Here is a 12,086-nt window from a genome sequence, read left to right as displayed (position 1 = left end):
ATCTACGCGGCGACGGAGGAGATGGCCGGCTGGGGGCAAGGCGGTGGGGGAGAAGCTGCCGGTGGCGCAGGATGGAAGGAGGCGGGCGAAAATGACTAAGACATCTGGATACACGGTCCGCGCTGCCTAGTGCGTGGGACACAATATTCGCCGAGTACAAACATTTGGATACACGGCAAAGCCATCTTCGCCGAGTCCCACGCCAAAAAACACTCAGCAAACAGGTTTTGGATCAATTTTGGCCTGGCTTGTGAGTTATAACCATTGCTCATAAAAATTTAATACTAGCATCACCAAAAGTAGACAAGTAAAACACATTTTATAGTTAGGCAAGTAAAAATTACGTAGGGACTACTAGGAATAACCTTACCACCGGCACACAGTTTTGGGCTATCCCGGCGCTTTTGTACTCGCCGGCGATCATCTCGCCGGTGGTAATGGGGGCAGAGGCGCGGCCGAGCGGAAAATGGTGTCCATGGGGGCAGAGGAGGCAGCGGAAAGGCGACGGCATCGAGCGGCGATGTCGCTGGAATCGGGACGAATTTGAACTACGCAACGCGTTCCACATACCTGTCCCGCGCGCTAGCTCTCCGGGAAGCCGTAGGATCCTCCGCCGTCTCCCGCCGATGTCGCTGGAATCGGGCCGAATTTGAACTACGCGTCCACTTTCCCCTTCTCCAGATTTTCCGGGAAAAACATTTTTAGCTCCTGAACATGTCATTTTATCTGGCCAACTTTTTCGGTTTCGCGTGCCTCCAAACAGGAGCACCGCCGCGCTCGACGGGGCGAAACGGGATGGCTGGTGTGAGCCATTCCAAGCAAAACTAATTGAAAAAAAAATCAGAAAAATGTGAGACCTTCGCGAGGCATCATTTTATGTGACCCATATGCGAGGAAAAATTTCAAACTTGGAATTAGACAGTTATTCCGGAAAAAACATTCACGAAATGAGCTATCACCTAAGGAGTTCTACGGCTTTTAGGTCAAACGGGCTAGGTTATGTCCAATGGGCATGCATAGTTTGCCGGAATGAGGCCACATCGCGCACATGCGTGTGCCATGGGATGGGAATCAATGCTGTGTGTGAGGTTTTCCCATCATGGCCACGAAAAACCCGTTTTCCATTTTCCGAGTGCCGAAACGGGGGTTTTTTGTGAAGCAAGTACATGGGACGCGAACTAGGGTTGAGGGAAACCTGTGCACAGCGATTGAAGAACGCCTACGCAACGCGTTCCACACACCCGCCCCGCGCGCAAGCTCTCCGGGAAGCCATAGGATCCTCCGCCGTCTCCCGCCGATGTCGCTGGAATCGGGCCGAACTTGAACTACGCGTCCACTTTCCCCTTCTCCAGATTTTCCGGGAAAAACATTTTTAGCTCCTGAACATGTCATTTTATCTGGCCAACTTTTTCGGTTTCGCGCGTGATGTCTACGCACGCTTCTATTCCTGTAGACAGTGTTGGGCCTCCAAGAGCAGAGGTTTGTAGAACTGCTGCAAGTTTCCCTTAAGTGAATCACCCAAGGTTTATCGAACTCAGGGAGGTAGAGGTCAAAGATATCCCTCTCAAGCAACCCTGCAATTAAGATACAAGAAGTCTCTTGTGTCCCCAACACACCTAATACACTTGTCAGATGTATAGGTGCACTAGTTCGACGAAGAGATAGTGAAATACAAGTAATATGGATGATTGTAAGTAGTAATTGCAATCTGAAATAAAAATGGCAGCAAGCAAACATGTAGCAGAACTTGTTGGAAACGGTGTTTCAATGCTTAGAAATAAGGCCTAGGGATCATACTTTCACTAGTGGACACTCTCAACAATGATCACATAACTGAATAAATAAATGCTACTCTTAAACACTCTCTTGTTGGATAACAAACACCATTCATTGTGCAGGGCTACAAAGCGCACCTCAAGCCGGAGTAAACAATCTCCACAACTTCATAAAGGAATCACACACGATGCGCACACTGTCACCATCACACCGTGGAGAGTGAATCCGGAGTTCATATTAAAGTAACCTCTAGAGTGCATAATAGGCCGTTGCAATTTAGACCGAGTACTAACATAGCATACACACTGTCAACAATAGCTATGAAAGGGGGAATAGATCACGTCAATACTATCATAGTAATAGTTAACTTCATAATCTACAAGAGATTACAATCATAACCTACGCCAAGTACTACATGATGCACACACTGTCAACTTTACATCATGGAGGAGGAATAGACTACTTTAATAACATCACTAGAGTAGCACATAGATTAATAGTGATACAAAGCTCATGATCACATAAAGATCACACCATGGGAGAGAGAGATGAACCACATAGCTACCGGTAGAGCCCTCAGCCTCGGGGGAGAACTACTCCCTCCTCATCATGGGAGACAGCAACGGCGATGAAGATGGTGGTGGTGTCGATGGAGATGACTCTGGGGGCAATTTCCCGTCCCGGCGGCGTGCCGGAACAGAGACTTCTGTCCCCCGAAACTTGTCTTCGCGATGGCGGCGGCTACGGAACTCTCCGTGGAATATCGTCGACTGTGTTAGGGTTTTCGGAGACGGAGGAATATATAGGCGAAGGGGCGATGTCGGTGGAGTCCCGAGGGGCCCACCCCATAGGGTGGCGCGGCTAGGGGTGGGGCCACGCCCCCCTAGGGTGTGGCCGCCTCGTGGCTCCTCTTCGTCTCCTCTTCGGTGTTCTGGAAGCCTCCGTGAAAAATAAGACCGTGGGCTTTTGTTTCGTCCAATTCCGAGAATATTTCCTGTGTAGGATTTCTGAAACCAAAAACAGCAGAAAACAGGAACTGGCGCTTCGGCATCTTGTTAATAGGTTAGTCCCGGAAAATGCATAAAAATGATATAAAGTGTATATAAAACATGTAGGTATTGTCATAAAACTAGCATGGAACATCAGAAATTATAGATACGTTGGAGACGTATCAAGCATCCCCAAGCTTAGTTCCTACTCGCCCTCGAGTAGGTAAACGATAAAAAGAATAATTTCTGAAATGACATGCTACCAACATGATCTTGATCAATACTATTGTAAAGCATATGAGATGAATGAAGTGATTCAAAGCAATGGTCTATAGTTTGTTAACAAATAGATAATGACTAAACAATTGAATCATATAGCAAAGACTTTTCATGAATAATACTTTCAAGACAAGCATCAAAAAGTCTTACATAAGAGTTAACTCATAAAGCAATAGATTCTTAATAGAAGGTGTTGAAGCAACACAAAGGAAGATTTAAGTTTCAGCAGTTGCTTTCAACTTTCAACATGGATATCTCATGGATAATTGTCAACACAAAGTAATATGATGAGTGCAATAAGCAAGCATGTAAGAATCAATGCACACAGTTGACACAAGTGTTTGCTTCTAAGATAGAAAGAAGTAGGTAAACTGACTCAACATAAAGTAAAAGAAAGGCCCTTCGCAGAGGGAAGCATGGATTACTCATGTGCTAGAGCTTTTTATTTTGAAAACATGGAAACAATTTTGTCAACGGTAGTAATAATTCATATGTGTTATGCATAAAACCTCCTATAAGTTGCAAGCCTCATGCATCGAATACTAATAGTGCCCGCTCCTTGTCCTAATTAGCTCGGATTTCCATGGATTATCATTGCATTACATATGTTTCAACCAAGTGTCACAAAGGGGTACCTCTATGCCACCTGTACAAAGGTCCAAGGAGATAGATCGCATTTGATCTCTCAATTTTGATAGATCTCAACTTGAGGACATCCATACCAGGACAACATAGAAAACAGATAATGGACTCCTCTTTTATGCTTTAAGCATTCAACAACAGATAATATTCTCATAAGAGATTTGAGGATTAATGTCCAAGCTGAAACTTCCACCATGATACATGGCTTTGGTTGGCGGCCCAAAGTTCTTCTCTAACAATATGCATACTCAAACCATTCAACTCATGGCAAATCTCCCTTACTTCAGACAAGACGAACATGCATAGCAACTCACATGATATTCAACAAAGGTGTAACAGTTGATGGCGTCCCCAGAAACATGGTTACCGCTCAACAAGCAACTTATAAGAAATAAGATACATAAGCGACATATTCATTACCACAATAGTTTTTAGGCTACTTTCCCATGAGCTATGTATTGCAAAGACAAGGAATGGATTTTTTTAAAGGTAGCACGCAAGCAATTTACTTTGGAATGGCAGAAAAATACCACATAGTAGGTAGTTATGGTGGACACAAATGGCATAGGTTTTGGCTCAAGGTTTTGGATGCACGAGAAGCATTCCCTCTCAGTACAAGGCTTTGGCTAGCAAGGTTGAAGCAAACACAAGTATGAACCGGTACAGCAAAACTTACATAAGAACATATTGCAAGCATTATAAGACTCTACACTGTCTTCCTTGTTGCTCAAACACTTTTACCAGAAAATATCTAGACTTTAGAGAGACCAATCATGCGAACCAAATTTCAACAAGCTCTACGGTAGTTCTCCACTAATAGGTTTAAACTACATGATGCAAGAGCTTAAACATGATCTACTTGAGAGCTCAAAACAATTGCCAAGTATCAAATTATTCAAGACAATATACCAATTACCACATGAAGCATTTTCTGTTTCCAACCAAATAGCAATAAATGCAGCAGCTTTCAACTTTTGCCATGAACATTAAAAGTAAAACGAAGAACACAAGTGTTCAAATGAAAAAGCGGAGCGTGTCTCTCTCCCACACAAGCATGATAGGATCCAATTTATTCAGAGAACTAAGATAACAAAACGAAAATAAAAACACACAGACGCTCCAAGTAAAGCACATAAGATGTGACCGAATAAAAATATAGTTTCACTAGAGGTGACCTGATAAGTTGTTGATGAAGAAGGGGATGCCCAAGGCATCCCCAAGCTTAGATGCTTGGGTCTTCTTGAAATATGCAGGGATGAACCACGGGGACATCCCCAAACTTAGACTTTTCACTCTTCTTGATCATATTATATCATCCTCCTCTCTTGATCCTTGAAAACTTCCTTCACACCAAACTCAAAACAATCTCATTAGAGGGTTAGTGCGTAATCAAAAATTCACATGTTCAGCAAGGACACAATCATTCCCAACACTTCTGGTAATTACCCAAGGTTACTGAAATTTAATGGAGCAAAGAAACCCACTCAAACACAGTAAAAGAGGCAATGCGAAATAAAAGGCAGAATCTGTCAAAACAGAACAGTCCGTAAAGATGAATTTTTTCGAGGCACTTAACATGCTCAGATGAAAAAGCTCAAATTGAATAAAAGTTGCGTACATATCTGTGGATTACTCACGAATTTTTTCAAGATTTTTAGATATTCCTACAGAGAGAACAACTCAAATTCGTGACAGCTAAAAATCTGTTCCTGCGCAGAAATCCAAATCTAGTATCAACTTTCTATCAAAGACTTTACTTGGCACAAAAATGAAATAAACATGATAAGGAGAGGTTGCTACAGTAGTAACAACTTCCAAGACACAACAAAACAGTAGCAAAATAAAAACATGGGTTATCTCCCAAGAAGTGCTTTCTTTATAGCCATTAAGATGGGCTCAGTAATTTTAATGATGCTCTCGCAAGAAATAAGAGTTGAAGCAAAAGAGAGCATCAAAAGCAAATAAGAAACACTTTTAAGTCTAACCCACTTCCTATGAAAAAGAATCTTGTAAATAAACAAGTCATGTAAGCATAATGCAATAAGCATAGGAAAACAAGACAAGCGCAACTTCAAGATTTTCAGCAAAAAGAGAGGTGTTTTAGTAACATGAAAATCCCTACAACCATATTGTCCTCTCTCATAAAGATTTTCAGTAGCATCATGAACAAACTCAACAATATAACTATCACATGAAACATTCTTATCATGGGCTACATGCATAAAATTATTACTCTCCACATAAGCATAGTCATTACTATTAATTGTAGTGGAAGCAAATTCAATAAAATAGCTATCATTATTATTCTCATCACCATAATCATCATATATAGGAGGCATATTGTAATCATAATTAATTTTCTCCTCAATGGTAGGTGGACTGAAAATATGATAGTCATCATTGTAATCATCATATATAGGAGGTAAAGTATCATCAAAGTAAATTTTCTCCTCCATGCTTGGGGGACTAAAAATATCATGCTCATCAAAACCAGCTTCCCCAAGCTTAGAATTTTCCATAGCATTAGCAACAATGGTGTTCAAAGCATTCATACTAATAACATTGCCATTAGCATGCATATAAAGTTCCATAGGTTTTTTAATTTTCTCTTCAAACACCTCATGTCCTAATTCAATATAAATTTCATAAAGATCTCTAATTTTTTTTTTGTTTTCCATTAAGCCGAACTAGTGAAATAAAAACAAGAAACAAAAAGATGCAATTGCAGGATCTAAAGGAAATAGCTTCGAGCACTCACACACCGGCAACAGTGCTAGGAAATAGCTTAGTAGTCGGAGGATGTGAATACCTTTTACCTTACCTCCCCGGCAACGGCGCCAGAAAATAGCTTGATGTCAACGCACGCTTCTATTCCTCAGAGATGTTGTTGGGCCTCCAAGAGCAGAGGTTTGTAGAACAGCAGCAAGTTTCCCTTAAGTGAATCACCCAAGGTTTATCGAACTCAGGGAGGTAGAGGTCAAAGATATCCCTCTCAAGCAACCCTGCAATTAAGATAGGAGAAGTCTCTTGTGTCCCCAACACACCTAATACACTTGTCAGATGTATAGGTGCACTAGTTCAGCGAAGAGATAGTGAAATACAAGTAATATGGATGATTATAAGTAGTAATTGCAATCTGAAATAAAAATGGCAGCAAGCAAACATGTAGCAGAACTTGTTGGAAACGGTGTTTCAATGCTTAGAAATAAGGCCTAGGGATCATACTTTCACTAGTGGATACTCTCAACAATGATCACATAACTGAATAAATAAATGCTACTCTTAAACACTCTCTTGTTGGATAACAAACACCATTCATTGTGTAGGGCTACAAAGCACACCTCAAGCCGGAGTAAACAAGCTCCACAACTTCATAAAGAAATCACACACGATGCGCACACTGTCACCATCACACCGTGGAGAGTGAATCCGGAGTTCATATTAAAGTAACCTCTAGAGTGCATAATAGACCGTTGCAATTTAGACCGAGTACTAACATAGCATATACACTGTCAACAATAGCTATGAAAGGGGGAATAGATCACATCAATATTATCATAGTAATAGTTAACTTCATAATCTACTAGAGATTACAATCATAACCTACGCCAAGTACTACATGATGCACACACTGTCAACTTTACATCATGGAGGAGGAATAGACTACTTTAATAACATCACTAGAGTAGCACATAGATTAATAGTGATACAAAGCTCATGATCACATAAAGATCACACCATGGGAGAGAGAGATGAACCACATAGCTACCGGTAGAGCCCTCAGCCTCGGGGGAGAACTACTCCCTCCTCATCATGGGAGACAGCAACGGCGATGAAGATGACGGTGGTGTCGATGGAGATGACTCCGGGGGCAATTCCTCGTCCCGGCGGCGTGCCGGAACAGAGACTTCTGTCTCCCGAAACTTGTCTTCGCGATGGCGGCGGCTACGGAACTCTTCGTGGAATATCGTCGACTGTGTTAGGGTTTTCGGAGACGGAGGAATATATAGGCGAAGGAGCGATGTCGGTGGAGTCCCGAGGGGTCCACCCCATAAGGTAGCGCGGCCAGGGGTGGGGCCGCGCCCCCCTAGGGTGTGGCCGCCTCGTGGCTCCTCTTTGTCTCCTCTTCGGTGTTCTGGAAGCCTCCGTGGAAAATAAGACCGTGGGCTTTTGTTTCGTCCAATTCCGAGAATATTTCCTGTGTAGGATTTCTGAAACCAGAAACAGCAGAAAACAGGAACTGGCGCTTCGGCATCTTGTTAATAGGTTAGTCCCGGAAAATGCATAAAAATGATATAAAGTGTATATAAAACATGTAGGTATTATCATAAAACTAGCATGGAACATCAGAAATTATAGATACGTTGGAGACGTATCAGCGCGCCTCCAAACAGGATCACCGCCGCGCTCGACGGGGCGAAACGGGATGGCTGGTGTGACCCATTCCGAGCAAAACTAATTCAAAAAAAATCAGAAAAATGTGAGACCTTCGCGAGGCGTCATTTTATGTGACCCATATGCGAGGAAAAATTTCAAACCTGGAATTAGACAGTTATTCCGGAAAAACATTCACGAAATGAGCTATCACCTAAGGAGTTCTACGGCTTTTAGGTCAAACGGGCTAGGTTATGTCCAATGGGCATGCATAGTTTGCCGGAACGAGGCCACATCGCGCACATGCGTGTACCATGGGATGGGAATCAACGCTGTGTGTGAGGTTTTCCCATCATAGCCACGAAAAACCCGTTTTCCATTTTCCGAGTGCCGAAATGGGGGTTTTTTGTGAAGCAAGTACATGGGGCGCGAACTAGTGTTGAGGGAAACCCGTGCACAGCGATAGAAGAACGCCTACGCAACGCGTTCCACACACCCGCCCCGCGCGCTAGCTCTCCGGGAAGCCGTACGATCCTACGTCGTCTCCCGCCGATGTCGCTGGAATCGGGCCAAATTTGAACTACGCGTCCACTTTCCCCTGCTCCAGATTTTCCGGAAAAAACATTTTTAGCTCCTGAACGTGTCATTTTATGTGGCCAACTTTTTCGGTTTCGCGCGCCGCCACGGGGCGAAACGGGACGTCTTTGCCTAGTACCCCAATGAAATACAAGGCAAACAAGGGCTTTGCTGTGTACCATCTGGAATACACACGGCAAAGAAGGCCTTCGCCGTGTACCTTCTAGAAGACATACGGCAAAGCAAATTATTTGTTGGGCGGGAGATCTCGCGCCGGCCTGGGAATATTTCTTTGCCGTGTATCTCCGTAAAATACCCGGCGAAGATGATCTTTGCCGGGTGTCTAACTGGTGACACCCGGCGAAGAAAGGTACCGTTATACCCCCGTCAGCTGGATGCGTTACTCGCCAGCTGGCAGCTCTGTTTGCCGAGTATCTAGTGGCGGCACTCGGTAAAGAGTCTCTTTGCCGTGTCTTCATCTTTACCGAGTGCATTTTTTCTGCTGTGCCGTGTGTTTATTCTTCGCCGTGTGTCAACACTCGGCAAAGTTTTCGTCGTCGTGTATTTCGTTTTGCCACCCGGCGAAGAGCTTCACTGCCGTGTACCCGAGTAAAAGCACCCGGCAAAGAAGGAAACACACGGCAAAGATACGATTTCCGGTAGTGCGTCCAGGCGTGGTACAATGGACCCTGGCTCCTTCCTGTCTTTTTAGCGGACGCTGAGAGGGTGTCGGGGATCGTGCGTGGGACCAAAACTTGGTTTTCTTTGGGTTTTTCGGCGTGAGCGAATTTCCCCGTGCGGGAGGAGAGGGACGACCTATCAACCATTCCACCAACTCTAACCATTTAATATAGTAGACATAGTAGGAAAAAATGCATAATGTATAAGGGAAAAGTAAGTTATAAATAGCTAGCCGGTAACCATGCACGGAGGCCGGCCTCAGCGGCGCTGAGCTCAAAGTAGAAGCCTAGGAGGCAGCCAAGGGGATTACTGGCAATGTAATAGCATTCAACATTGAAACGTAGGCGACGAACAACTAGCCACCCACAGCCCACGGCCACAACTTGCCTATCTCCCTTATAATTACCAAAATAAGGGCCCATCTCATCAGAAATGCAGAGTGGCTCTCATGTACCACACACCCCCATACTTGGAAAGATTTTTAAAAAACAAAGGTTAAAAAAATTTGAACTTTTTTTTGAAATCAAAGATGATTAGGTATTATACTTCTATATAAATATTTCCCTAGAAAATTACTTTCATTGTATCCTAGCTAAAAAAAACTCGAAACGCCCCATGACCAGGTACTATTCACTTTATATTTATCTTAATTTTGTTTTTTTTCCTAAAGACCATGGGAATCGTTTCTTTTCCAAACATTTTTTTCATGAGTACAAACTTGAACATCCTTGGTTTCTAAGAAGATTCAGTTTTTTTTTTACTTTTTAAAAGTACTACAATTTTTTAGGTGTACGGGGGTGTGTGGCACCCGAGAGCCAAAAGTCCATTTCACTCATCTCGTCATTTACTTTGATACTAAGAGTCCCTTGTGTAACTGCACTTTTCAGCAGGAGCATCCAGTCAGGAATGAAGATGGATGTGTTGATTTGTGAAGAAGAAAAGAGATCATCCAGATAATCTAATCACAAACGAGAGTGGTAATAACATATAGATCATCCATAAAGGACATACATTATCGATTAACAGATCAAATTAACTCGTGGATCTCAATATATATAGAAAAGAATGCGGGCGTTGGAGGTAGTGGTCAAGTAAGAATTACAAACATGGTAAAATGAATAAGCAAACTAGAAACGATGACTGGGACTAAGAACACCAAAGAGCACGACGCTATGAAACATTGTTCTCACTAGTCCAAGGGTGTCGAGATGGCCAGACCATCAACCGGTGCAGGCAGGGCACTAGGGCTTGTTGATCGACGCACATGTCTTCCTGATCTCGCCCTCGGCGCTGGTCTTCACCCCGATGTAGCCCATCTTCACCATGGCATCTTCAAAGTCATGGTACCACGCGAGTGGGCCTAAGAACTTGCCACCCAAAAATGGAAGGTTACCGGCATAGAACTCCACCAGGTCCTCGGTTTGCGAGGACGTGGTGAGCGACGCGTCGGAGTTGAAGAGCACATCGCGGCTCATGACGTTCTTATAGTACTGGTTGTCCAACCTGTCGGGGGTCACAGCATCCTGCGGCACGTTTACGCTGCTGCCGGCGCTGCAGGTCGCGGTCAGCTGCCCGGCGAGCTTGGGTTCCATGGCGGTGCTGGAGTTGGCGGCCGGCGGGAGGCGGTCGGGGAAGGAGGAGCAGGCTGAGCGTCCGATGGAGTGCGCGCCGGAAAGCACGACCATTTCGTTCTGGTTGAGCCCCTTGGCGGCGAACATGGCCGTGGTCAGGGCGAGGTCCCCGAAGGCGGCGGCAGGTTCTGGAAGGTGTCGTTGGCGCGCGATACTTTCCCGTCGTACCGGCCGGCCGGCACACGGTAGTTGATCCTGCCGTAGCTCAGGCTGTAGCTGGCGTCGCGGCCAGCGAAGGCGACGATGTCGGCGCACGAGACGATGCCTGGGCAGTGCTTCTCGAGTTTAGCCTTTGCCTCCTCAATCAGTTCGAAGCCACGCAGGCTGAGGTTGGGGACAGCCGTCCTCTCCGTGTCCGTGCCGCTGAGCAGGACGGAGCCGTCGCAGCCCTGGGAGAACCACGCCAACGTACGGTCAACATTTGTGAGCCAGCTACTCTAATTACGTACCTTGCATTTCATGCACAAACTACATATACGAAGAATACTGCAAGAAATGAATGTACGTGTTGGTACCTCGACGAAGCAGTCGTGGAAGAAGAGGCGTATAAGCCCGGCCTTCTCGCCGGCGGTGGCTTTCTCCACGACCTCCCTCACGATCTCCTCCGCCCGAGGGCACTTGTCCTTGTCGGCATAGTAGCCGACCTTGAGCCCAGGGGCAGGGCTCAGCGGAGGACAAGCCGGTGGGAGCGGGTAGGGCACGCTAGGATTCGGGGGTGGAAAGCCGTAGCCGGCATAGATTGGAAATTCGCAGGACACGGCGCCGAGCAAGGAGGCGAGCACGGCGAGAACGGCAAGCTTGGCCATCTTCCTAGCTTCCTGCTCGGGTCTTGGGGTTTGCTCGAGAGAAGATGGGATGAAGCAAACTTGCTGTTTTGCATGTGTATTTATAGCCGTACCACAGGTGAACTTACTTTTGCAGCGGAACCGTGGTGCATGCGAACGCACAAACAAACAAGCTGATGTGCGTGCATCGCGGCGGCATCAGCTTCATTGCTCCTCCATTATGCATAATGCGACCACCTGTCCAGGTTCGATTTGCGTACATGACTTGCGTTGACACTCGAACACGTATTACAAATTATACTCGACGTGCATGGAACCTAGACATGTGCAACTAACTAGTTAACCAAGTTTCC

At 45.0% G+C, this 12,086-nt stretch overlaps 1 pseudogene; it reads right to left on the bottom strand.

The window, feature by feature from the left end:
• Nucleotides 1-10,558: 10,558 nt before the first annotated feature.
• Nucleotides 10,559-11,782, bottom strand: LOC127342453 (peroxidase 2-like; annotated as a pseudogene).
• Nucleotides 11,783-12,086: the final 304 nt, after the last annotated feature.

This window comes from Lolium perenne, chromosome 1 (assembly GCF_019359855.2).
Source record: "Lolium perenne isolate Kyuss_39 chromosome 1, Kyuss_2.0, whole genome shotgun sequence".
Lineage (NCBI taxonomy): Eukaryota > Viridiplantae > Streptophyta > Magnoliopsida > Poales > Poaceae > Lolium > Lolium perenne.
Note: the sequence above shows the minus strand (reverse complement) of the source record. Positions and strands in the feature narration are given on the sequence as shown.